Consider the following 6,179-nt stretch of genomic DNA (forward strand, 5'->3'; position numbering starts at 1 on the left):
TGAAAGCATTTCCAGAAAATCATGGCAGTCTAGATGTAGCCTCAGTGTGTTTACAAGGCCATGTCTGAAAATACCTGCAAATCCTGTGGCAATCAGAGAGTGTCTAGTGGTCAGTTTGTCTTTCATTCTCAAAATATATTACTTTGCAGTTTGTTTGGGGGTTTTTTGGCCTACCCACATAAATATGAAAAGCTTATTTTATTTTCATTACTCTTATGGGGCGCTTCACAAAATATTTTAATGTGAATTATGCGGAGGCTTCATATATTAGAACCAGTGCTCCCTATAAGCTAGGGTTATGTCTACACTGGCACCCTTTTCTGGAAATGCTTAAAACGGAACAGTTTTCCGTTATAAGTATTTCCGGAAAAAGCACGTCTACATTGGCAGGATGCTTTTCTGGAAAAGCACTTTTACTGGAAAAGCATCTGTGCCAATGTAGATGCGCTTTTCCAGAAAAAAGCCCAGATTGTCATTTTCGTGATCAGGGCTTTTTTGCGGAAAAGAAATCTTTGCTGTCTACACTGGCCCTTTTCCGGAACAGTTTTCTGGAAAAGGACTTTTGTCCAAACAGGAGTAGCATAGTTTTTCCGGGAAAGCACTGATGATTTTACAGTAGATCATCAGTGCTTTTCTGGAAATTCAAGGGGCCAGTGTAGACAGCTGGCAAGTTATTCCGGAAAAGCGGCTGATTTTCCGGAATAAGTGGCCAGTGTAGACACAGCCCCTGTGTATATGTGGCTGCTAAAGTGCAGTTCAGATGCTGCCCAGCTGATTAGCAGCGCGCCCACGACACGGTTTTGTTTCTACAGGTGGTGCACATGACTCAGTGCACGTAAAAATTATTCCACACATGGATGGGAAAAAATCTGCAAGTGGATGGAAAAGTTGAGAGGGAACACTGATTAGAACTGTTTTGGTACAAACACCTCCGAGAACCTACAGTGCAGTGCACACAGACTGCAAGCGGCAATGACGTGTTCTGTGATTGTTTGACGACTGACTGTAGGTGACTGTGTTTGAAGGATGCCTCGCACAACGGGGTCTGTAACTGGGTCACCTCAGTCCTGCTGCAATACAGACCATAAAATGAGAATAGGTTTGCACAGCATGAAGCACAATAGTGGGAAGAAGAGCAATAATTGTAGCGCAATAAATGATTAAAGTCAATAATAATAAACACCCAGTGTGCAACAAATAAGACATTCGACGGAGGTTGTATAACCGAAATACGTTTGTAGCCACTGGACTGTTCTCTCTCTCTAGGCTGACACCTCACCTAGTATCTGACACGTCGTATTATGCCATTGATCTTTTTAAACTGAACCCCGCATGGAAATCAATGATCTGGCCCATTACGCTTGTTTCAGCCTAGCTGGGGCCTATTTGTTGTTGGGGTTTTTCCGGCCCACGCGCTGCCGGGTTTCTTGCCACATGGCAATTCTCTCAACCCAACAAGTCACCATCTGATTAAATCTCTGCCGTTTGGGGCCCATGGGGATTCGAACATGACTGCAGCAGGTCTCAGCCATTCTCTGCAGCCCAGCATGTTGCTGCTTCATTAAGCACCAAATTGTTACATTCATTCTAACTGCTCTGTAGAGATGTAACTGTCAGGAATGATTTACTCCCTCCCTGCTGACTGGGAGACTTTTACAAGCTTTTCAGTAAGAGCTGGAAGAGAGGATGGTATGGGCAGGTGTGGTCATTTGTATTAGTGTATTGAGTCTGGTGACAGCAGCAAGTGGCTTTAACCTCCCCTTAGAGATGGGGAACTCTCTAGTCCCCAGGGGAAAAATAATAACTGCTTAGCCAGAAGTTTATCTATGCTGTGGGCGCCGTATTACAAGCCACTATAAGCTGCCGGTTAAAATTCAGAGTGCTTTCTATAACGCTGGGTGAATTGTCCCTCTTGAATTTCACATGCTCTCATCACCTTCGCTGGGGGAGGCAAAATCCTTTTTTGCTAACGCTGCACGGGGAGGAGAATCCATGTAATTGAAGTGTGAGGACACATCCCTGACGAGCCACGATTAGGAGAGCGATTCGTTAGCTCACACATGTTTTTTCTCCAAAATGTATTTTCGTTGGTCACCACTGCCGGGTGAAGCTTTAGACTAGAGAGCCCAGAGATTTTAATGCCACAAACACATCACATTGTTCCACCCACCAGAGAGGACAAAAAATTGCCAGATCCCCTGTCTCTCTTATTGTAAGATTTACCCTCACTAGAAAGCCCATTCTTTTCAAAACAAGTAGTTAATGTAAAGCCTTTGTTTTCATATTCCTGATGTATGCCGCCATCAGAATCATTCCTATACAAGTGCCAAGCCTGGCTAATATGGTCTTTATTTTTCTACTCCTTTGAAAGTGACTCCATTTTAAAAAGAAAATTGAAACAAGAATGTTGATAAACCATCTAAAATGCCTTCCTGGTTAGAATCCAATAACAGGGCCATTAAAATAACAAGTGAGGAATGCATGGTTTGGTGAGGAATGCATGGTTCCATTTCTTAAATGAACTATTGCTACGTAGGACGCAATACATATTTCTATACTATTTCTACAGAAGTATGTGTGTGTAATATGTACCCAGCTGTACATGTATGCTATGAATAAGAGCTAAATTTGGCTCTTATAAAATACTTTTCACCCATAGATTGCAAAGTGCTGATTAGCATAGGTCAGTGAGAAAGAGAGAGCGAGCTCTTCCTGTATCCTAATTCTCTGGCTTTTTAGCCAGGTCTCTACCCCTGCTTATGTATCTATAGACACACACTTAATTTGCAGGCTAAAATTTTGTTTTCCCAACAGGCAATGCAATCCCATCCAAGTCAATATCCATGCAGGTAAGGAAGAGGAGGACTGAATGATAGAGTGGAGAGCCACAGAGTTTACTTACATATTAAAATCAAGGCCCTTCTTTGACTGATTAAAAACAAATACAAGCTAAAAAGTAAAGGATTTTAAAACATTATAAATAATGAAGAATAGCTATTTATATGGAGATCAATGTATTCTGCGTATCATGCACGCACGCATATGTACACGCATGGGTTTGTATGCACATTAAAATTATTTAGCCGAGAGGATGTGTGGTCCAGTGTAGGTATACATAGGACCTTACTTCCACCTCTCTCTATAATATTAATATGCACAAAACTTTGCATGTGCAAGCCTGCTCCAAGCAGAATACATTCATCTCCAGAATGTGGGGATTAAAATCCAAAGTATAAAATCCCAGTCTTATGCTGTTTGCTCAAACCAAACTTCCATGGATGCGTCTCTTGCCAGTGGTGGGTTTGAAAGAGTAAATCCAACAGAGCTGGGTCCTGTGGAGAAAATCTCTGTGTCCGTGGCCAACTTAGTGCCAATCCAAGGCAATGGAAGATATTCTCCTTCTGCAGGCCACAGAGTGCGTGAAGTGCTGATATGGGAGGGCTTCTTTAGCCTTGCTGTTGAAGTAGCCTCCCCCCCAACATTGGATGGAAGGTCACAGCATCCATGGAATGGCTGTCTGCCTGCAGTCTGTACCATGCAGTGCACTTCCTGCAGCGTTTCCCAAATTCTGCCCCCTCGTGCCCCATGGAATGGTGCCCTCCATGTTCCCAGAGTGCAGGAGAGAACAGGGTGTATTCCTATTCCAACCCCATAAAGGCTGGACATCCAGCCATTAGAAAAGAATGTGGCTATTCAGGGTAAACCCAGGATTCTATCCATGCCAGCTGATAAGCTCTGGAGTTCACCTAGGGTGCGTCTACATGGCCCCCGTAACTTGTAAGAAAATCGCGTAGCTTCTTTCCAGGCTATTTTGAAACAGAGCGCTCTTCCGAAACAGCCCTTAATCCTCGTGGAACGAGGTTTACGGGGACGTCGGACGAGCAAGCCCGTTATTTTGAAAGCTATTTCGAAATAACGGGCACGCTGTCAAGACATGGATTAGCTATTGCGGATTGCCGGAAGTATCCCAAAATAGCGCCGCTGTCTAGACGTGCCCCTAGAGATCTGTATTATGTGAGCTGACACCACCCCCTTGCCTGGAATAATTTGTACCGCAGGGATGTTGAGATCCCAAAACTGTAAACCTTGGCTATGATGGAAACCACTTTAAGGCAGGGGGTGCAGCAGCCTCTCCACATCTCTAATTCCAGCACCGATGCCCTGGCCTTTTATTTCCCCCATCTCACGTGGTCCAAAATCTGGACGTCCACATGGAACTGCTTGTGTTGTTTGTTTCCATTTGCTTGGGTTGTCAAGATTTGCCTTCCTTAGAAACTACCTGATGGGAGACTGGGGAGCAGGAGCAGGGAGGAGATTAGCAGCATGCCTGACACATCCGCCACCAGCTTTCTTCAGTCGTTTTCCACGCGCATCAGGTTACCCACCTGCTCCATGGAGCTGCCATTCCAGCCCTTTCAGCTGGAATAAATAGATCACAGGCCTGAACTGACTCTGTTTAGGAACTAAGCAGAAAATGTTTAACTATAAGACACAAGTGCATTTCCCCCATAGGGCTTGGAGAAGAAGATGTGACTTTAAATTGTGAAGGGGGAGCAGATTTTGAAGAAAAGGGTGGGAAATGGGGACCCACTCCTGCCTTTTTACGCACCCAGAACTCCCAGCGAAGGCCGGGTTGGGCAGGAAGCGCGGGATAAGGCCACAAAAGTGAGATATTTTTAAAAGTCAGAGATAAGGTTTTTCCCCCCTTGAAAATCCTTCCTATCTCCTGGTCGACAGATTCCCTCCAAGGTTAACAGGAAAACTCAGGCACCCGGTAGAGTTTGCTGATAGTAGGTTGTCTATTAGAGATGGCTCCGAATTCTGGAGCTGGCCAAAATTTTCAACAAACGTTTCGCCTCGCTCTGGCTTCCGAAACATTTCATTATTGATACAAAATGGACCCGTGCCAACAGGAGACATCGGACGGATCACTCGATAGCTACAGCCCTCTTGATCCAGGGCAGAGACTGGCAGCTGAGTCGCCTGTATCCCACATTAAGGCCGGAGCACCCAAACTTTCTGCTCTCCTGGGAGACTGTGAGTGGGTGGCTAGTGGTTTTTTCATAAAAAATAAAGGTCTTGTTTCCTGCCACATTCAAATGAAAACCAGCGTTGAAAGCTTGAACTTGAAACTTTTCGTGAGGACTGGAATTGTTGTTTCCTGTCCGGTCCAGCTGTGGAAATAAAACCCTTACAGAGTTGAAATGCTACAAGAAATACCTGAAATATTTGCAATTTCCTATCCATCTTTTTGAGGGTGGCTGGAGGAGTCTACTTTACACCATCTAGCCTGCTTAGCACGTCGTTCTGTTCCCCGCAACAGATTTTGCATGAGGACTGAAGTCTAGCTTGAGGGCCTCGTTTGAGTAAGGGCTTCAGTAGAGCTATTCCTGTTTATGCCAGCAATGAATTAGGCCCAGTGTCTGAGGCCAGGTCTATACTACAGTGGAAGGTGAAATTAACATGCAATTCCAGCCGTGTTCATTGTGTAGCTGGGCTTGACATACCTTCATTTGAGTTTCTGTGCCATCTCCACGGCAGGAGATCAACAGGAGCAAACACTCCTGTCAGCTTCCCTTACTCCTCACAAGAGCAGGAGTACGGCACATTGGCAGAGGCGCCCTCTGAGTTCAATTTAGTGAGTCTTAGCTAGACTCTCTAAATCAAACTCTGAAAGATCTGTCACGGCAGTGTCGATCTTCAGCAAAGTGAAGATGTGGCCTTAGTCACGAAGTGAGCGGTTGTAGCCGAGAGTGCTGAGCATACCGCACTTGCTGAAGTCCATCTTTGTAGCACCTCTAAACAGCGAGTCTTATTTATTTGCCTACCTACAGGCGTGGATGCTTTAACTTAGGCATTTGAGTCTGAACACTTTGGGGGAGATTGTCACTGGCACAAAGGGTAGTTAGGAAACAATTCTCGTGGACTTTTGGTGGGAGACGGGCACGCAAATCCCATTTTCACCTTTGAAAATCCCCCCCTTTCAGCCTTAATCTTTATTTAGAAACCTGAATAAAAGGTGCCTTGATCTGCATTGCGGTGCTTATTTGTATCTACATATGAGAACTGTGGCCTAGAGGAGGAGTAAACAGGTTAATTCTCATCCCGTTTTTTCAGTTCACTCCATCAAACATCCTCCTGCCACTTTTGTCATTTATTGTATGGACTTGGCAGTCTCA

Source organism: Pelodiscus sinensis, chromosome 22 (genome assembly GCF_049634645.1).
Source record: "Pelodiscus sinensis isolate JC-2024 chromosome 22, ASM4963464v1, whole genome shotgun sequence".
In the NCBI taxonomy this organism is placed as follows: Eukaryota; Metazoa; Chordata; order Testudines; family Trionychidae; genus Pelodiscus; species Pelodiscus sinensis.